The sequence below is a fragment of the Triturus cristatus genome, chromosome 6 (genome assembly GCF_964204655.1).
Source record: "Triturus cristatus chromosome 6, aTriCri1.1, whole genome shotgun sequence".
In the NCBI taxonomy this organism is placed as follows: Eukaryota; Metazoa; Chordata; class Amphibia; order Caudata; family Salamandridae; genus Triturus; species Triturus cristatus.
In genome coordinates this window covers 967,723,814-967,746,126 of record NC_140589.1, presented here as the reverse complement: position 1 = coordinate 967,746,126, position 22,313 = coordinate 967,723,814, and the positions used below count along the sequence as shown (strand labels likewise).

The following is a 22,313-nucleotide window of genomic DNA, read 5'->3' as shown; positions in this document are numbered from 1 at the left end:
TCTCACCGATGACGCCATCTGACGCCACCACCAAGCCGCTGCTTGCACTGCGACCTGAGGGCACCGCACGCCGCACCGCTGCCCTTCGCACCACAGAACCCAACGCCTGCCGACGCCAGTGCTCCTGACTTCAACAGAGAGGAGATCGGTTTGCAACACTTGTGACTTTGAGGGCCCCAACGACTCCTGCACTGACCTCCGGAACCGACGCCTGCAGACACCGTGCTTTCGGATGCTCAACGAGAGGTCGCCGATGCCCTGCATTCCTAAAAGGTACTGTTTGCGGGTCTTCTCGACACCTTAGCTGGCCCGCGACGCCGCGGTCAGCCAGAACTGTTTAGATTTGTTTGCTCACGACGCGTGATAGCCCCAGACGGAGCTCCACCTAAGACATGTACTGAGAGCAAGATGGGGAAAAACACAGAAAACGGAGAAAGAGAAAGACGGAAAAACCTTCAGAAAGGAAGAAAGTAGGAACCTGCACTAGTGAGATAAAGGGACAGGGGTGTCTGGTAGTGGGTTAATGAAACATGAGTTTAATTTCAGACTGTGCATTCCTGGTATTTGTCTCACTGACATTTAATTGCATTGGCTGCATTCGTCTGAACAGATCTTTAGGCACCAACATTCATTTGTTTACAAAGTAATTACTGGGTGTAGCGGAGAGACTGTACCACAGTTAAGGCTGTTTTCGCTGCCAAAGGTACAATTGGTTACTTCGCATTGTGGCATATGGCATATTGCTTTAAGATAAGGGCAAAGTGGGTAATTGTCCAGGGCCCCTAACTTCCAGGAGCCCCCTGGTTATGTGAGTTGAGCAGTCAAAATTCCTGCCAGATTAACAGTTCTCATAAAAACTAGGCTTTTCAAATTTGACAGCTAGGCATACTTAACAGAAACTTAGTGTGCCTGTTGCCTTGCACAGCCTTAAAGCCTGCACTCAGGCAGTTGGTGGCAGTTAAATCGAAACATAATCGATCATTTTTCTCACCTTACCTCACCTCTTCAATCTTACATTTCTTTCTTAACATCTATCTTTGCTTCTCTATGTACCTACATACTATCCCAGCTCTTTCTGCCTCATATCTACCTTACCTCTCTCTCAATATACCTAATGTGCTTCATGCGACTTGCTCTCTCTACCTACCTCTCCCGACCTTCGTTCTCTCGCTGTCACTCTCTGTGCTCAACTCTATATTGTAAGAAACTGGCTCTATATATACTGCACCAAAGTAAGGTACAGTGTGTATAGAGTCCAAGAGTCTCCAGAGGTTTGGCAGAGGTTAAAGTTAGATGGAACCTTACTCTCCAAAGTGGTAGATTGGTCGAGCAGTAAGGCAGTATCAGAGGACAGTGTAAAGCATTTGATGTACACATTCAGTCAGCAAATGGTCTCACACACTCAAGAACCGAACTCTAGGCCAATTGTTTTGTATAAAAAAAATTACTGTTGTTTTATTTCTAGAACCAAAAAAGCCTGGTACAGGGAAGCATACAAATACTTTGCAGTAGTAATTGACTTGTTTGAACACAGTTCAGAATTGCAGTATAACTGGTACTGGTTTTGCTTACAGGTTTAAGAAAGCAGTTTGCAACACATTGCAGATATAGTACATTCGATTGAATGGACTTTTTAAGTAAAATGCAGTTAATTACTTTTCAGATTACTTTTCTAACCACAGGACTGGATCCTAGATTCAGCCCTGGGACATTTCCTGAAAACAGGTGAGTAAATGTGTTTTGGTTAAAGGTATGATTTTTAAGGAATGTTATTGTATTTCAAAAGTTAACACAAAACTTTTTCACATAGAATCACCAATGTTATCCTATGGGAGAAAATTCACTTAGCAGGTAAGTTATGTTATCGTTACTTTTTCTTACTCAGAGCTGGATCCTGGATTCAGCACTGGGACATTTCCTGAAAACAGTTGAGAAAATGCATTTTGGTTAATCGGCTGATATTTAAGGAATATTTGCAGTTTTCAAAAGTCGACACTTCGAAACAGTGTCAATGTTATCCTATGAGGAAAAATGAGTTATCGGTTTCAAGGTAAGTAATCGGTCTTTTGAGCTAGGGTTCTGGGGTTAGACTCAGGGGTCTCCCAGGGTCAGTGATGCACTGTTGTTGCACCTTCAGTGGCACTCGAGCGGCCAGGTGCAGAGTGTTGAGACCCAATGTTATCCTATGGGGGATAGTGGGACTCCGGTTGGTGGCTGCTGGCAAGCAGACAACAAGATTGTGGGAGCAAAGCTCCTAGGGTTAAGCTCAGGGCACGTTGGGGACCAAGTTAGCACCAAAGGGACACCCTCAGTGGTGCTAGGGCAGCCGGGTGCAGGGTGCAGTTTTCAGGTCGGGTGCCCTGGTGAATTCAATGGAGATTCTCCGGGACAAAGAAACAGTGCAGGCTCGGGGACGAAGATCTTCCAGGAGTGACCACCCCTTCGAGGGGTACGTTGGGTTGTAACGGGATGGTCAGGCACCACTGGGATAGGCACACAAGGCCGTGGGGCGTCGGGTGCAGGGGTGCCTTTAGACTTCGGTCGCGGTAGGGGGGGTCTCCTGGATCGAGGCTGCAGGTGTCGTCTGGAGGCTTGAGGCAGGTCAGGGGTCGCCGGATCTCGGGTCAGGAACGCCAGGGGGACCTCAGCATGGTGTTTGTTCACTCAAACACAGGCCGGGCTCGGCGGGTGCAGAGTGTGCTAGATTCGCGGTTTCTGGCTGGCACCAGAAGCTGCAGTTCAAACACGTCCGGTGTTCATGGGAGAAAAAGAATGGAGAGTGAATGCAGGCAGGTCCTCCGGGGTTTTTGAGGTTGCTGGCCGCAGGATTTTGCAGGATCAGGTTCGAGGGTAGACAGGCCTGCAGGGTTGGGGCCAAGTCAGTGGGCGTCATCCTCTTGTTAGCTCTGCACGGCTTCTCGTACTTTTTTTCTTGTTGTTGCTGGATCTGAGGAAGGAAGGTTCAGGGTGCCCCTAAATACTAATTTTAGGGATGTCACAGGTAGGTAAAGGGCAGGGACCAATGGGTCCCTCCCCTGGGGTGGGTACACCCCCTATTCTTCCACTCTCCAGTGGGAGGGGGGCAGGAGCCTGTCCCCCAAGATGGTGGGGACTCGAGGTTGTGCTTCACCTTGCCTCCCCCACCTTAGGGGTGGAGTTGGCAGAGGTGGGCACACCTCTCTTCCTCACTTTGTTTTTCCCGCCGGATCTCCCACCCAAAGTGGGGGTTAGAACCAGTGGGTCCAGTTGCTGAGTACAGCAAGTGGTCCGGAGAAGCTCACAAAGGCGGAATGCCTTTGAAGCTTCTCCTTCGTGAACCCTGCCCATCCTGGGGGAGGAGGCTTGGCACCTCGTCCAAGGATGTGCATTGTTTTAGGCCCCCAAGAGCAGCAAGCTCTCGACCCAGGGGTCCAGAAACATGTCTGTGGTTTGCAGCCTGCGCAGCCACTCATTCAGGTCACTGGGAGTTGGTCGAGTTTCAGGGGGCATCTCTAAGATGCCCTCTGTCGTGCATTTTACACTAAATCCCACACTGGCATCAGTGTGGGTTTAATGTGCTGAGAAGTTTGATACCAAACTTCCCAGTCTTCAGTGCAGCCATTATGGTGCTGTGGAGTTCGTAATGACAACCTCCCAGCACCATATACTCTTAATGGCAGCACTGCACTTACAGGGCCCAGGAATGCACCTGGGCACTGTAGGGGTACAGGGCTCATGCACCTGTACCCTCACCACTGGCATAGGGCACCCAGTTAGAGGGGTGACTGATGTATGCCGGGGCAGTGATTTGTGGGCATGGCACACAGGGATGTGGGCCATGTTGTCTCTTTGTTTTGTTCTGCACCCAGACACTCAGCCTGCAAAGTCAGTGTGTGTACAGGGCCTCTAAGGGTGGCACAATTGGTGCTGCAGCCCTTAGGAGCCTTCTCTGGTCACAGTGCCCTGGGTACATGGGGTACCATTTACCAGGGACCTACCTGCGGCCAGAGAGTTCAATTGGGTTTTGTTTTGGGGAAAGAACACTGGCCCTGGGGTCCTGATTGGCAGGGCCCCAGAGCACATCAAGTCAAAGAGCATCAGTAGTCAGGCAACAGAAAAAAGGGAGGGGGGGGGGGTTACTGCAACAGAAACCCACTTTCTCACTTATATCTATCACTCTTGATCCCCTCTATCTACCGTAAATCTCTGCTTTCCTCCTCTCTATCAATACTCTTTTTCCATCTGACATCTTTGTATATCTCCTCCATCAACTTTACTTCTCTTTTAACCATATCTAAATCTTTACCTCCCTGCACTATCTCTCTCTCTGTCCCTACTATCAGACCTCTCTTTCAGTCCTTTCTCTACCTCACCACCCCACCCACCTCATTATGACATTTGTCTATCTACTTCACATCTCCCCCAGCACTCTCTACCACTCCACTTTCTCCTATTACCTAATCCCTCAAGTTTACCATCATTAGTTTACTACCACACCTCTCCACATTCCTCATTCTCTCTTACTGCATCTGTTCCCTCTTTTTTTACTTCTCTAAATATCTTACTCTATATGAATTCTTCTATTTCTCTACCTATTTTTCACTATCACTAACTCCTCTTACACACGTCTTTTCCTAGACCACCTTCTTCTTTTCAACTCACCCATTATCACATCAACTGTCTCCTCCTAATTCTTTCTAGCTCTCTCTACCACACCAACTCTTCCTCTTTCTCTACCTTACAACTCACTCTCTCTATATATATATATAGGAAAGGCGTTTTTTGTTTTCTCAATATCTTTGGCGCCGGTTGACGAATCTTCGCGAAATTTTCAAAACTAGTGGGGCGCTCCAGTCAGCTCCTGTCTTGAAAGTTTCGGGGTGATTCGACAAGCGGGGGCTGAGAAAAAAGGGGGGTCCCAAAACATGTTTTCCCCATGTCATTTTTCATAGGAAACTTTAGACACAGCTACAGCCCGAACTGCTGAATGGAATTACACCAAATTTGGCAAAAGGGTAGCCCTTGGTTCAGAAAGAGCCCTTTTTGTTAAATGGTGTAAATCCATTCTGTAGTTCCTGAGATATTCAAAAAATAAAAAGTTTTGATGTCTGGGGGGAGTCTAACCCTCCGAGCATGACCTTGGCTCTAATTGGCTGCCAACACTTCAAACCAGGAAGTTTTGGCAGCCATCTTGTGCCTCGCATCGAGTGATATATATATATTTCTTGAAGGGAGTCCCCACTGTCTTCCTAAAATGGTTTTTAAATTACTATGGGTGATATGCTTCTATTTCATGAGGACAAGAATTTCCCATGCCTGGGCTTTAATTTGAGTGCACAGTCCATTCTGACAGGGGCAGTCTTAAATTACACTCCGAGGCTTCACCTTGATGGGCACCGTGCTCCTGAGGACTAGTGGACTGCTAAGAGGACTTGAGTATTGTGTGGCTACAGACAAGACTGCACAGTGTGGATCCGTGTGGTGTTCTGGAGTTAGTGGGTTTTCCCCATGCCGCTGACTGGACGGGCAGGCGAGCACTGAGTAGCGCATCTCTCCCCGCCTTCGGGAGCGGGCGGCTGCATGCGACTAGTTCTCCGCGGGTCTGTGCTGCCCTGAGGAAAGAAACCGGAGCAGAGTGACCCCCCCCCCCCCACGTCTTGTGCAGCTGGATTACCTACACAACTGTAGCCCATTTAGATTTGTGTCTTCAGTTGGCACACCCTGCCGCTGACTGAACGGGCAGGCGAGCACTGAGCAGCTCATCTCTCCCCACCTTTGGGAGTGGGCCGGGCGACTGCATGCGGCCAGTTCTCCGAGGGTCGGTGCTGCCCTGAGGAAAGAAACCAATGCAGAGTGACCCTCCCCCCCGCACGTCTTGTACAGCTGGATTACCTACATAACTGTAGCCCATTTAGATTCGTGTCTTCAGTTGGCACACCCTAGTCTGTCCGTATCGCTCTATGTTTAAACCAATATATAGCTGCTCTCTCTCTCTTTGTCCAGTTGCACTCTTTGTACCTCTGCTCTTCCTCTCCAGCCACACTTTCTCTGCCTTTGCACCTCTAAGATTTACACTCTCTACAAGTGGAGCAGCTTGGATGCTACGACCCCTCGTGCCAGTAAGGAAAATAGTCCCTTGGGATGCTGCTGGCGTACTAAAATACAGAAATCAGCATACTTCAATAGGCCTCGTGCTCTGCGCCTGCTGCACCAATGGTAGCCACGTCACTGCTCTCTTTATTTTTTTTGCTCACCCTTCTGTTATTTCCGCCCCTGCACAGTCCCTCAGTGTACTTGCGCTCGGACTACCATAGAAAGATGGCGGTGACTCGGTGCTCTCATGGACGCGTCATGGACGCGTGGCCACCATGACAGGTCCTGTCTGCGTCATATGCGTTATTAAGGCTGGACGGTGTATTGTGATATATACCATGGTGTAAAGCTCTTGCGCTAGTGCTCCAATGTGAGTGTGCGTGCAGTGGGGGCAGGAGTCTGAAAACAAGGACCCAAGAGACGCCGCGTCTCCCTATCTGTGTCTGTCTATCAGCCCAGACGCATTTGATGGATTGGGGAAGAGGCAGTCCCCTCTACCCCCTACAGGTTAGCGGAGGGCGCCTCTCGGCGTGGGGCTGAGATAAAGGTTTGAGGGATTGGTGGTTTTATATCACCTAGCCCCACATGAAGGCCTCCAACTCCAGCACAGGCGGCTCATGCTCCCCAAAATCCATGACCATGTGGGATGACGGCCGAGCTTGTGGTAGGATAAAAAGAGGAGCGTCCTGGAATAATGTAGTTTATTCAAGAAGCATCCTCTTGCAGCGCGATCTGCGCCTCTTTATGCACACTGACATTCAAGGCGCACTGATGGCGACTTCCAGGAGCTCACCTCAAATGTACAGCGTGGTAGAAACGACTTGCTCTTTAAACCGTCCCTTATCGCTGGGTTCTTCTCTTTGAAAGTGTGGTATTTTTGTTTTGTGATTTATTGCGCTCTTTTCAAATAGAAGAGTCTAAAATTAAGACAGCATACGCAGTCTGTGCGGGCTGGCACTCAGCTGCTACCCACAATGAGGCAGGAATCTAGCCTCAACTTATTATAAACAGTAAACTCACAAATGACTAAGACCCTATCATTGCTTGTGACGTCATTAGTGATTAAGAATTCACCAATGACGTTGACCTCACTAGTGATTTTCCTTATGAATTACTGTGAACTCACTTATCACTGTGATCTCACTAGTGACCTCATCAATTGCTGTGTTCTCAAAAACGGCTGTGACCTCACCAGTAACTGACATAGCTGGTGGATTTGACCTCATTGGTGGCTGCGGCCTCATGACTGTGCCTTCATTCACAAGTTACACTGACCTCAAAAATGATTCTAACATCACCTCAGATAGTCACTTTAAACTCTCCGTTGTCCGCGTCTTACTAGTTACTTTGATCTCGTTGGTGAAATACAGTAATAGGGGAAATTGTGAAAAATGCAACTTCTTCATTGAAAATCATTCCACAAAGACCCATAAAAATATCAGGAAATGACTTTGCTGAAAGGAGGTAATTTGTTGTTCTTGAGTTCAATATAGGCCTTATGCAGCATATTTAAAAGTATTTAACCACCCCCTTCTCCAGTCCTGTGGAGGAAACACAAAGCAGCCGACATTCCCTCACTGGATACCGGCCCTTTAAAACTTCGCCCTGGGCAAGTGTGCAGCAACATAGGCCACCCGCAACACAGCCAATACAATAATAGTGTTAACTGTCAAGTATTTTATAAAGTTCACAAATACTGTCAAAGAAAACCTGTTGCTGGCGGCTGCTGACGAATACAAACAACACGCAGGTGATGGGAGGACTGTTCGAATGATCTCTGCCACTTTTAACTCTGGTTCGCATTCCACTCCACCCTTTCGTAGCTCGTCGGAAAGGGACGAGGCAATGGCATACATTAAAGAATGTAAACCGGCACTTGGAACAGCTCTGAAATCTGTTAAAACGAAACGGCGTTTTGTGTTCATACCATGTGGGGCCACCTGTGAGCCGGCCACGGCCCAACTACAGGTTCCCTTCAGTCTCAGCACGTGGTGTCACCTGTGAGTTCAAAGGTGAGTTTGGGACCACCCTGAACTGTGGGCTTCTTCGTGTTAGTGCGCTCTTTGAGTCTAACACCCTGTAAGTCTGCCACCTACAGTAACTATAGGCCCCTTTCATGTTAGCCGGTGATGCCTTTTGGTGACCTATGTGTGTGTCACCAGTGAGTGACGTAGGAAGGAAGGAAGGAAGGCAAGGGCACGGATGCAAGCGATAAAATGCGGTTCCCGATGCCCTGGTTAAGTACTTAAATACACCCATAACTAGGGCACAGACGGCCCTCAGACCCTGGTGCCTCGGCCCCTGCTGCACCCTCGGTCTCCTCCATGTTAGCACTGGATGCCCCGTTAGTGCCCTCTTCACAGTCACTCCTGGGCCCGAGGGCAGCTGAGAGGAAGCCGCTCTCTCCACAGACTGCAATGCCACCTGCAAAAAGGGGCACAGAATGTGAACGCTCATCAACACAGAAAAACAGACGTGGCTCTAAGGAAATAAAGTGCAATTTTTAAACCCACTGTTATCTGTTAATTAAATAGATTTTTGATAACAGTTGCACTAGTCCTGCTGCGGAAAACATAAAAACTTGCCACCCTCTGTTCTAATCAACCCTCTCTTAAAACAAGAGGACAATTCGCTCAAATCTGCCAGGACAGCTGCTAATAACCGCCATTGTACCGGCAAACAGAGGATGCCTGGTCACCCTAACATAAGTGGAACACGTTTACATCGATGCAACTGCACAGTTTGACCAATCGGGCCTATATCATAAGCAGGTGCACGCCGATAACGTGTTTTTTGGCCTTTTACGTGCACATACATTTTTTTAAACATATTTTATTGAGTTTCTTATTTTCCATTGACAACATTATGATCTGTACAGCTTGCACCTTTGTTTATACTCAAATATGAACACATAAGCCCGCTGCAGTGCTCTACTGCAACCCAAATGCATATGACCTCATAATGCAGCTGTCGAATCGGCTATTAAGGAACTAAATGAGGATGCTCGTTTGCAATATTCACATTTCCTTTTTTTTTTTTTTTTTATATTTTTTTATTGCATTTTTTCCCACTTTTATACAGGGCATAATCACCATACAAATACGTAGAGCAGAGTACTACATAAGTTCAGTTTAACAAACTAAAACAGTTCTATAATAATTTGGGCTAAACATACAAGTATTCTAAACAAATTTTTGCATTAACATCGTTGAAAATATGAGAAGAGAGAAAATCAGACAAATCTAGACAAGAATTCAAATAATATTATACCATCAATTCCTAATTTTCTTTCCACCTAATAATAGGATCCCAGATTTGTAGTCCCAGCTTCCTTCCCCTTTTACCCTTCCTAGCGTATATCTCTTTCTCCAGATTATAAACTGAAAGTAATCTAGCCAACCATTGATAGAACGTAGGTGGATGTCGTTCCAGCCAGGCCGAGGCAATGCAGATTCGCAGAACAGCCATAGCTACAAACAGGAAGAAAGATGTTGAGTCCCCTACGCCATCGTTATCTATCCCCAGCAGTATTGTCAATGGGGTAAGATTAATTTTACTACCCAATAATCTCTCTAAGAATGCTTCTACGGGCTTATGTAGCAGGGAAAGATGTGGACAGGTAGCAAAGACATGTATTATGTCTGCCTCGGAGCTGTCACACCTGGGACAAGTAATTCCTGTCGTCCCTCCCCACTGTGCTATCCTAGCTGGTGTAAAGTATAATGAGTAGATCGTTTTGTAGTGCTGAGCCTGGAGTGTCGCTGAACATAATACTTTCTGTGCTAATTCAAGTGACATTAAGAAGCATTCCTGGCCCACTCCGAGTTTTTCTGCCCACTTATTTTGATATTTGAGAAGATCGTCTTCTTTATTCGTCATCAATTCAGCATAGATTCTTTTGATCGTACAACTCCCCCTGCCCCGAATAATTTCCAAAATTACATTATTCCCAATCCCAGCGGAACCACCCTTCTTAGTTTTTAGAAAGCTCCTAACTTGTAAGTATTTAAAAAAACTTCTGGTGTCCACCCCATAAGCCATTTGTATATCAGAGAACTGACGTACTCCATTTAGATCCATTAGGTCCCCTACCTTCGTGATACCTAGACACCCCCATTCTATGAAAACTGAATCTGAGAAGATGTCCAGTGGCAGCGTATAGTTCTTGTGTAATTGAGTATATGCATTGAATCTGCCTAAACCATATCTTTTCTTGAAAGATATCCATATCTTATGGGCAGCTATCAGTGTTTTAAATTTTGTTCTCTTATAGTAACTGGGATCAGTATATTTCAAAAATGCATTCTCCGCCTCTTCTCCTAAAAGTATCGAGTAGATGGATACAGAACCAAAGGCGTCATCTGCCTCCGTGCCGCCACCACCTAAAAGTCCGGACATATACTGCAAGGCTGCTGCCCAATAATACATTTTTAGGTCAGGGACAGCCCATCCTCCCCTCTCTCTGGGGAGCACCATGTACCGTAAAGCCCTTCTTGTCTTACCTTGTGCCCATAGAAACCTATTTAACATCTGCCCTATTATATTGAACCATTTTACTTCAAACATAAGTGGAATTGATCTGAAAAGATAAAGAAATTTTGGCAAAAAAATCATTTTAACTATATTTGTACATCCTACTATAGAGAGATGGAGATTATGCGATCTGTCCATGTCCTTTTTTACTTTCTTTATTATTGGTTCTATATTCCTTTCCACTACCTTATTCAGGTCTGCCGAAATGCTAACCCCTAGATAAACTCCGGACTCCACTACTCTGGAATCCAGACAATCTACTCTGTTATTTTTAATTATCAGCGTCTTAGGCCCATTCAGGGCGTAACCTGATATCTGTCCAAAACATAGGGATCCTCTCTCCACTTCCCTTATAGCCTCAGTGGGTGCCGGTGTGAAAATTGCCACGTCATCGGCGTAAGCCAGAATTTTACAGTCTGCACCCTTAGTTTTTATTGGAGGGATCCTGTTGTTCGCCTCTAATTTGCGTAAGAAAGGGTCTATATACAACGCAAATAAAAGTGGCGAACATGGGCAGCCCTGTCTTGTACCCCGTTTAATCTGTAAGGATCTTGTATAACCCGCATTCACCCGAATTCGAGCTGATGGAGCTAAGTATAAGGCCTGAATAGCTTTTATAAATCCCTCACTACACCCTGTCCACCTCAGTGTTAACCAGAGATACTCCCAGGAGACCCGATCAAATGCTTTTTCAGCATCCAGTAGCATAGCTGCCATCGGATCTCCTGACACCTCTGCAGCATCAAATAGGGTAATAGCTCTGCGGATATGCTGTGTTGTACCTCTCCCTGGTATAAATCCGTGTTGGGTAGCACTAACCAAAGTATCTATAACCTTTGACAGCCTGGTGGCCAGAATTTTCTGAGTATATTTTAGCATCCGCGTTCATCAATGTGATCGGCCGGTAAGATCCTGGTTCTGTGGCTGACTTACCTTTTTTTAAAATTACTACAATATCTGCCCCCGCCCAGCTACTAGGAACAGATACCCCTACCTGAGCCTGTTGTAAAGTAATGCAAAAATCCGGAAAAATCTCATCCCGAAAGGCTTTATAAAACTCCGTCGGGATTTGATCTGGCCCAGCTGCCTTCCCAGACACTAAATTTGTCAAAGCAGCAGATATCTCCTCTGCCCCCAGGGGAGCCTCTAAAGCATCTATGCTTTCTTGTGTTAAAGGTGGAGCGGGAATCTCGGCAAGATAAGAGTATATTTCTGAAGGGTCCTTTGGGTGTTCCTCATCATATAATGCAACATAAAATTGTCTAAAGACCTCACGAATTCCCTCCGAGTCCGTTTGTAATTGCCCATACCCATCCACAACCCCCTTGACTTCACCCAGAGCCGATTTTTGCCTAGCACGCACTGCTAGAGTGTGGCCCACCCGTTCCCCAAGCTCATATGATTGTTCCCTTTTTACTAAATATGTAGTAGCCACCTTACTAGCTATGCTCTCCTCTGCTCTTGCTTTTGCTCTAACGACTTCAATTAGTGCTTGCTCCAAAGGAGCACCAACTAGGGAGAGGGAGGACAACCTATCTTCAGCTTCCACCAAGGCTTTACTCAGTTCTAAAGCTTTTTCCTGCTCCTGTCTTTGCTTAAACAAACTAAAACTTAGCGTTTCGCCTCTGATGCCTGCCTTAAAGGCATCCCAGGAATTTCCCGACGATGTACTACCTCTATTAATCTCCCAGTACTGTTTAATCCAGTTTTTCATATGGCGTACATAATCTATATTCTTTAAAAGCCCTCTCTCGAAGGTCCATATCCGTTCATTCTTAATTTGTTTTGTGGTGTCTAGAGAGAAAATCAGGGGGCTATGATCTGAAAGGACACGAGGTAGTTTTTCAATCTGGGTATTTAACAGCAAGCAGTTGGAAACCAAAAAGTAATCCAGCCTAGCACTAACCTTGTGAGGGGCGGAGAAATAAGTAAAACCAGAATCAGTGGGTTTCAGCCTTGCCCAGACATCTACAAGTGCGTTATTCCTTGCTAGGCTTGTGATCGCACAGCACACTCGCTTCTTTCGACCCTGATAGCTCCCAGCCTGCTCTAAATCCAAGCCTCCCACTCGATTGATGTTGAAGTCCCCACAAAGAATAACATGTGGAGCCCATGTAGCAAGTTCCATATCTAAAAAGGCAAAAATCTCTGGATCGTCTTCAGTCGAGCCATATATGGATCCCAGAGTAACCCAATCTCCAGCTATAGAGCACTCTATTAATACCCATCTGCCCCACTGATCCTCCAGCTTTTTCCTAACTGTCACGTCCTTCAATCTAGTTAATATAGCCACCCCTCTAGTCTTACCCCCCTGCTTTGAATAGGCAAGGAGATGAAACCCCAACTGTTCCAATAAAAAGCCTTTCGTTCCCTCAATGTGCGTCTCCTGCAGGCAGATAAAATCTGCCCTGGTTGCTCTTAATAATGTTGCTACCCCTTGCCTTTTAAGATGATCATTTAAGCCACACACATTGAGTGTAAGAATTTGTGTATGCATTAGAACACATCTGGTGCCAATCCTCTCCAGTTATCCAACAATACAAGTAACATAGTACAACTTTTCTTTTTTTGTCCTTCAGATCCCATCTTATTCTTTTTTATGCTGACCATGTCATGAGTGATATAATATGTGACATCATCAGCCGTGCATTGCAGGGGCGTGAGTTATAGTTAGCTGAACTAACTATAACGGGGGAATTTCTATGGTTTTGTACCAGTGAAATGTCCAACTAACTATAACTTTCCCTAAAACCTATGGTTTTTTCAGTGAATATATATATGTATATAGATGGCATTTATATAGCGCGAATGTGGCAAACATTCATAAATTGATAGCAGAGGTAGCTAGGTTGGGGACAGTTAATGCTTTGTGATCTAGTGTCCTTTAAAGAGGAGATTCTTCAATTCTTTCCTAAATCGGAGTAGGGTTGGGGTGAATCTGATGTAAGCTGCAATATTGTCCGAGAGCCTGGGTGCATTTCTATATCTGTTTCAATCTCATCTCTATTTTGCCATTTAACATATGCCTCCCAACTTCCTCTTTTTGCTGTACACCACATTTCTCTCTCTAACCCTCAACTCTTTAACTTTCTTATGAGCCCACTGCTCTCTTTACTTGACACATATTTATACCTGTTCTTATTTTGTGCCCTCTATCTCTGTCTTGTATCTTTGTTTTTATTCAAGTCTCTTTCTATTTCTAACTCTACTTCTTGCTGCTTTGTCTCTCTACTCAACCTCTTTTTCTTCATTGGCGTACTCCTGCCTCGCCCTACATTTCTTTCACCCATCTCTCTCTCTACTTCCCAGACTCTATTATAAAATGACAAAAAGAAGGCAGGGGACGAAAGGTATGACAAAAAGATCAGATGTTAACAGATGAAATGCTGAAAATCCACAGAGCGGCGCTATTATTCTCATTGTTGCAGCAAAAACAGCTGTAGTGAAAAGGAATATATTTGTTGTTACAACTACCTGGACACTAAAGCTACAGTTTTAAGCACACCATGTACATGTCTTATTTTAATAGTATGCACAAGTCCACTACATCTAACAAAACACACTTAGCATGTTTTTCCTATCATAGTGTCAACAAGCCTGATTCAGCACTGAATTCCACATAAAATGTTGTTGTTGTTATAAGTAAAAAAAAAACAATCTAGATCAAATCTGAAAAAATAAATTGTGTAATTAATGCTTGTTCAAAGCTTTCTTCTGGGAATTTGACTTGCAGACACTCAGCAGCTGTTTTTGCAGGTCCTTGCTTCTAAAGATCTAACATTCAATGTAATATTATTGGCTTAATGAGGCCTTGAATGAGCCTAAAAAGAGGGAATAAATTCAAAGTTGTTCCAAACAGGGGTCCTAGATATATCTTGCCTTGGGCCTGAAAAATGTTTAAGCTTTCACTGATGGCAAGCACCCTTCCTATCTATTGGACTGATCCCCTCTTGCCTCAGCAAAGCATTACAAAGCCATAACAGTGGTGCAAACCCAGGATCGGATTGGTAATGTGGGCGCTCGGGCAATGGACCAGTATCTGATTTGCAGGTGTGAGCCTCTTTCTTGGTCAGTATGTTAGCTGATTTGATTAACTTCTATAGGGGGGGTGGGTGCTGCCAGGGTTCATGCACAATGAGACTGAACCCAGTTCTTTGTGCGGCACGTACCTGTTAGGTGGCTACACCCAAGACCCACCAAAATAGGAGAGATTGTTTTAACATGAGTTAGGTAGTGCTTCATGTATATATGTAGGTTCCTGGGGTAAGAAATTTCGAAGTCCCATGTGCATTTTGAGTTACAATATTCTCTGTTTATTTCATGCCGAAAATAGAGTTAAGGTCCCTGAGGTCAGGAAAGTAGGTATTTAGCGCTACACCTCCTTTCCTGATCGCAGAGACCTTAATTCCCACTGCCAACTTCTTGTTCTGTAACCAGCTCCCAAGTTGGGCTGGTATATATGGCTTGCAAAGGAAGAAGCGGTCCCAGTGGCGTAGCTAGACCATGTGGTGGCCGTGGCGGTCCAAGCATGGGCCGCCCGTGGGCTTAGCATGTAAAAGGGGGGGTGCTGACGATTCCCGCGGAACACAGACAAATGTATCCTATAACCATTGTACGTATACCCACAAGACTCTTTGCCTTGAGGAAGACCTCGGCCTGTCAGCCACACGGGCAAAATGTGTCGGCTTTTCTTTGGTTACCTCTATGTTCGGCATGATTAAACACAGAATGTTAGCTGATTTGGGCTGTGACCGTGCTGTTCAGATGCTGCCAGCGGACCAGTGGGGACCTGAGTGGCCTTTTTAGGTCTCGCCTGAGCCAGCGCTTTAGCGCTGCTCTCGCGAGAGCTTTTGGAAACGGGGGATTTGGAAGTGCAAACTAGTGCTTTCAGGCCGCCAACTACAGTGCATGTGCGCCGGGCGCGCGCACCATTTGTCAGCCTGCGTGATCATTTCGCGGCCGCTTTGATGTTCTCAGTGAGCCGCACGGCCACTGAGAACATCAAAGCGGCCGTGAAAGTGCAAACCATTTGACAGCCTGCGTGCCTCTCTCCCCTACCCCCTCCCTTATCCCACTTCCTGCTTGTTATTTTTCTCACCGTTTCACTATTGTTCTCTTCCTGCATTCCACCTTATTTACATGTGTTGTTCGTAGGAAAGTCAGAGTATGGCGTAGTCGCAATGTTGTCAACACCCAGACTGATCTCCTTTAATTTGAGAATGGTGGCTAACACAAGTTGAAACTTCAATGGAAACATTAAATGTGCATAAACCTTCCGAGCCCATAGAAAGGCAGCTTTATCTAGAAAAGCATACAGACCGGAAAGCAGCTAATGACTGTTTATTTGTTAGCTGCTGCTGCAGAAGATTAGTTGATGGTATGCAAGTTTTGGAAGATTGCTTAGTGCGATGTATCTGGTGATGAAACGGTATGTTTCATATCAGAGTGCAAAGTACATATCCGTATGTGTCATCCGTTCATGAATCCTCATCCGGAAGCAGCCAACGTCTAATTGATGTTTGTGAAATTGACAACTATGAAGATCGTTCCTCATTAACTTGCAGAACCACGTTACATTAGGCAGTGACTCATGGAAGAGAAGGAAAAGAAGAACAAGCATTTTTAATGCAATAGATCTCGCATTTACACAAGTTTAAGCTATTGGCATTGTAAATGACAATGCCTTTTATTTATGTTCAAAAAATAAAAGGCGTTGTCATTTGCAATGTCAATAGCTCAAACTCGCGTAAATGCGAGACCTATTGCATTGCAAATGCTTGTTACTTCCCTTTTAGCAAGGGGGCGGAGGTGTCATTCCCAGTCTCTTGCTGGGCCGGCCCATTAATGTACACAGATTGAACAGGGGGCCGGAGCAGAAGTAGCCTCACTCGTATTCAGGCGTGGTTCACCATTGTGAAGTAATTCGTGCACTAAAAGTCCTGGCAACATTGGCATTTTTTATCTCAGTGAAAATTAAGAAAACATGCCTCTTTTAGAGAACCCCTCCCCTTCATGTTCTTAATACTTAGAACACTGAAGCAGTGTTTTTTCGAAAAGGCGCAATCCGCAAATGTGGGCCACATTTTCTAGGGTGCCAGGTCCTATTTTTGATTCCAATCCAACCCTGTGCAAACCTATGGCATGTCTGTCAGTGTGAGGCTCGAGCCTGGTCCCCAAGTAAGAAGGAAGAGTTATCTATCCTCTTCATCAGCAGATGCGGCCAGAGCTGCTATGGGAGGCTGGGAGATGGGCCCAGTCCTGCTATGGGAGGCTGGGAGCTCTATAACTTGGCAGCTCCGGCTCTGGGGGCGGCGGGAGAGCTGAGCTGTGAGTGCAGCAGGGAGGGGGAGGAAGGGGCGGGAGCGCGGTTGGAGCAGGGCTGGCTCAGGCTGCAGGCGCTGGTGTTGTCGTGCTGCCGGCGGTGTCTGCGGCTAATAGGACCGCTTCCTGGGGCTTCTGTAGGCGTCGGGTGCTGTGAGGGGCTTTCGCGGCACCTTCAGGCAGCACCACAAGGCCAGGATTCAGAGCAGTCAAAGCCTTGACAATCGCTTCCTGACTGACGCCACTGGATCTCCCTGGCTGGGGACTGAGGACCCGCCGTGCGAGACATGCCGGGTGTACCCGTGGGGGGAGGACACGAGAGCACCGGAGGCAGCCGACAGCTGGGAGGAGTCGCGGCCGGTAGGTGCGTGGCTGCTGCGCTCGGCGCTCCTCTACTGGGGCCCAGGGGGCTGCATTGTTAATGTTTATATACTCGCGACGCCGCTTGCCTTGGCTGTGAGTACGGGTCAGCTGTGTGTGTGGGGGGCGTGAGTCAGTGATGGTTTATTATTTCATAGAATAACAACAGCAGCGTTGTACGCCCCTGAAGATGGAGGAAACAGATGGTGCATCTCCTGCACGCATGAGCTCATACACACACTGAGAAGTCCACGGAAATGCACTCTGACAATCCAAAGTCCAGGGGCCCGTAAGACACACGAGCACACGCCGATAAAAAACACCACATGCGGGGTGTGCTGACAGTAGCTGCCCTGTGCGTGGACAGCTCCCGCCCTGCACCTTTGAAGGCGCTGGGCGGCTCTCACCCACTGAAGCTTCCTGAGATCGTACCACTGGGAGTGAAACCCACCCCTCTCACCCCTTCGTTTGACCCATCCCTACAAGCATGGGCATTGCCGCCTATAGACCTCAGTAGGTTCACCAGCTTAGAATACCCCGATCGTCCTTCAAAAAAGGTTTATTTGGTGTTAAAGGCGCCAGCATCTAAAACCACTGCTCCACCCTTCTTAGAGAGTTGAGAAGGGTGAGAGTAAGGGCGAGAGGGGTGCTGAGCGTCTACGCCCCACCCTTTATTGGCCCCTCGTAAACAGGCTCTAGGACTCGCCTATCAAAATGTTCTTTAACACTAGCTGGAGCAGAAGAAGGCAAACGGATACAACACCCTATTGCCCGCTTTTCCTCCTATGCTCTTTTTCCATTTGGGAACACGTGACGGTAGCTGTCTGGCAGTCTGCATGTGGCGCGCACAGGTATGCTGATGAGAAACTGTGGGCTGCATTATTGATCGTGAGGTGAGCGCCACGCGGGGTTGCGGGGGCAGAAGGGGCGGACTCGGAGGGAACGCGTGGAAAGTGTTCGTGTCAGAGTTGTACACCACTGTGCTTTCTATTCCCAATCACGCTGCAATAAAAGTAAGATGCTTTTTGGTTGTGTTGAGTTCACTTCTGACGCAACTCATCATTGCTCGTTTAACTGAACACAACTAGCGCAGGCGGACAAGAAGTCCTTGCGCTGCATTCCCGTTATACGGCCGGATGCTAGGTCCTGACAAGCCATAGACCTTTATGTGCCACTCAATGTATCCTTCAAAATGGAGTGTGCCTCGCGTACAAAAACACATACCGCCTAACATTGAGCATGTGACGCAGGTCTATACATCATAAAATATTATACCATGCGCAAACACATCAAGCAGTTTGGGAATCAAACATGGCGATTGAAGGCTCATTGGAACGTGGTTGTGAAATCCAGCTTTTCCTGTGACACGGCAGAAGCTTAGAATCAAGAGCTATGGACCCTATGCTAAAATCAAAGTAAAGACGCCATTAATACACGTCCTTACCGCTTGCAAAGTGCCCCTTTGGTTGCAGAGACATCAATATTATCAGGGCCTATTTGAGTGACGGGGCATTTGACCAGCAAACTGAGATGCCGTCTCTCATCCGAAAGGAAATATGTTTTGTATTTACATATTAACATATAATACTGCAGTTTTTATATTTGTATATTCAACCACGCATAGCGGTATTCGGCAGATTCTAGAATTTCCATCTTGCTGTTGACAAACACGAATTACAGTGGCTGGCATTGGTATTTTGTGAATTTTGCAGGTCGTGTGTTCTTTGGTGGCTGGAAAAGGGATGACGCCCAAGAGTGCAGTAGGATGTGTTTAGCATTGCAGATGGCTGTGAGTTGGTAATGAATGGAGCAGCAGCAGGTCACCAAGGGAGGGCATCAGGTGGGCCTCCGTGTCTGAACGTGGGTGGCGTCACGTGACTGCTGGTGGGGTGGCGGGCAGTGCTTCAGGCTGTGGCAGAGCCTAGTGAATGGCAAGCGGAGACTTACTAGTAATCAGGGTTGGACGTTCAAGCGTATCTTTGATTCATTCTAGGTTTGAATTTGACTGAATAGTTTTAAAGTAGACAAGATACATTTTTAGGTCTGGAGTTAGCTTTACTCCTTGGATTTTCCTCAAAATTATATGTACAATATAGTTACTCAAAGAGTTTTCAGCTTCTCCTCTTCATCCATTGGATCAATATTGTGTGTTTCACGTTTTTCTTCTGCCCACTACAGCACACAACATGGGGCAAAGGGTCAGATCGCGTCACCCCTTGGCTAACTTCTCCGAGTTGCAGCATTCTGCCCTTTCAGAAGAAGCCTGTCCACGCACAAAGTAGTTCTCCTCAGTGGCCTGGGCTACCATGGCAATGTTTGCTTCTGAAACCCAAAAGTATTTTTACTTTTAGCCATTTGTTTTGTAGATTGAGGAGGGCCACCAGCTTTCACCAATAAAGGTTTGCAAAAACGATGGCAAAACAAAAGAATCACTGACTAAGCCAAAAGGCTGGCAGCTGCACCACACCTATTGGCTTTCCCAATGCTTGTTTGCCATCTTCTTGTGTAGTATGGGAACCATCACTGAGGAATGCCAAGGCTAATGCCCAAAATAACTAGCTAAACTGAGAGTAATCTGGCATTTCGCCTCCATTGTGGACGCCTCATTTTGCATTGTCACAGTTTCCCATTAATGTTTACAGAAATGTGCTTATGGGGATCGGAGGAGTCTAATACCACTCCCTGTGTGCCTCTGCTGCCATGTTTGTTCTGTGACAAAGCAATCATCAGTTTTTCTAATGCATGCGGCCTTAGGCGCAAGGTTAAAATTGCTTGTGACGTTTCTGCCCCACCTATGATTTATGATAAGTGGCCAAGCTATGACATTTCATATTGTTTACTAGCTGACCATGCGCGAGGCTCATGTATGACTAGGTACATTCTTTCAGTAAGGCAAGAAGTTAAAAAGTATTCGACATTTCTGAAGTGGCCATAGTGGGGTGTCAGAGGCATATACGACTGCAATTCGAAGCCCTCTGCCACTTTTCATACCTGTAGCTCTCACGCATTACATCATTCATGGCAATTCATTTACTTGTTGAAAAACCCAACCTTTTAAATACACCAAACAAGTGTAACCCTTCTTTTAAAACGTCGTTTTGACTTATTCATAAGGTCAATTCCTAAATACATGGAAAACATTCATGGGAATTACCCTAGTAAAATAACTTGAATATTCTTCCACAATTCCATTTGAAATAATATCTATTTTTAAAGTGCTCAATTAATCAGGAGGCCTTTTCAGGACACCAGTAAAAACAAAATATGATCACAAGCCTCTTAGACCCCAGCATGTTGTTTATATATGAAAATATGCACTGAGAATTATGTATTTACCTGTGTATTAAATACACATTACTACGTTTTTACCTCACCCGTGACTGTAATAGAGGGCACAGGAAGGTTGTGAAATTGCTTCTTATGATGAAGTGACATTGATTTGCCTTGCATATGCATATTTTTCCTTCTCCCATTTTTCTTGTGACTTGGTGCCTGCGGTCAAGAAATGACCAGCTTGAGTGTCGACCACTGGTTATTTGACACTACACAACATTGAAAAATTAGGCCTTGATATACCAAGATTGCGTAAAAAAGGTGATCACAAATAGCTCACCCAATTTTACAAATGCAATTTGATTTTGCATACCAACCTAGGACAAATAGGTTGATTCACAAAACACAAAATCACAGGGGGTCATTGAACGATCTCATTAATTAATATTAACTAGTCAGGTCACAATTTGCAACCTCGCTGTGATTGGCTACAACCACAGAGATGATGGCCTGCAAGGGACAGCAGACCATCATTCATGTGATTGCTTTCCAAACTATAAACCTTATTTTTTTTAAAGCAGCCGACTTCCCCTTATGGAACTCGGGCTGCTTTAAAAAGCATTTTTCCCCATTTTGGAAAACTTCAGTGAGAGCAATCAGTGGTCCAGTGCTCCTCTGCCTACTCCTACTGAAACCTCAACACCAATTCCCAAAGGGGACTGCTCAGTGATGTAGCGGGGGGGGGGGCCCCCGGGCAGCACGAATTTTGGGGAGGCGGCCTCCCCCGGTCTTATCTGCGACTGCCGAAATCGTCTGCACCCCCCCTTGGCAGCGGCCGCTGGGGGAATCATCAGCACCCCTCCCTTTTACATGCTGAGCCCACGGGCAGCCCATGCTTGGACCGCCACGGGCACCACATGGTCTAGCTATGCCACTGGGACCGCTTTTTCCTTTGCAAGCCATATATACCAGCCCAACTTGGGAGCTGGTTACAGAACAAGAAGTTTGCAGTGGGAATTACAGTCGCAAACCATTGGTATAAACCTTCTCAGTTTAGAAGGAACGCCCTTAACACGCCCATTCCAGATTGTGATCCAGTATGGGTTTCTAAGCTGAGTTTGTGATTCGGAAAAAGGTATGCACCTTGCGCAGTGAGGTTCGTACACCAGAACATGTGATTTAGATAGCACAGACCTTGCAAATCCGGCCCAAAGTTTCCCATCATCTAGCTTACCAATGGAACTGGTCATATGAGCCTGACCCCACCAATAATATGGTAAATCTATGTAAGCAAACAACCCTTCTACCGAGCCCACTTCCCAGATTTTTGTTTTCACTATACGAATATTGAAGCTTTAGAGCCATACTAGCTGTTGACTTATGCCATACTAGCTGTTGCCTTATGCCTTACTAGCTGTGGCCTTCTTTGTTCTCCTTTGTTACATCGATACAGTAGATGCCAGGTCTCTACAGGAGAAGATGTTCCTAGAGATCAGCCTCTGATTTTGTTAAAGTTCTATGTATGTAAGTTTTGGAGATATAAGTTCAAATGTGGTTTAGGATCTGTGCATTTAGCTCTGGTCAGCGGTGTGAGGGGTGTGGGCCACTTCCTGTGTTAAGAGGATTTCCCTTTTTTATGATAACCCGTGGCCCAGCATACAAACACAGCGCCATGGTGTCTCATCTTAGAAACTTGTAAAGCGTGCTTTGGTTGTGCAGTATTCCGCCTCTCAAGAGGGGGGCAGTTCAAACTC

The 22,313-nt window shown here is 46.1% G+C and overlaps 1 protein-coding gene across 4 annotated transcripts in view; it reads left to right on the top strand.

The window, feature by feature from the left end:
- Positions 1–16,963: 16,963 nt before the first annotated feature.
- Positions 16,964–22,313, top strand: part of NCOA7 (nuclear receptor coactivator 7) — an 830,008-nt gene continuing 824,658 nt past the window's right edge. For 2 of the 4 annotated variants that reach the window (XM_085611685.1, XM_085611679.1), the window contains exon 1: positions 16,964–17,290. The gene's annotated coding sequence lies outside the window, so the exon portion shown is untranslated. The remainder of the gene's footprint in view (positions 17,291–22,313) is intronic. The other 2 variants (XM_085611678.1, XM_085611684.1) reach the window with 2 other exon arrangements.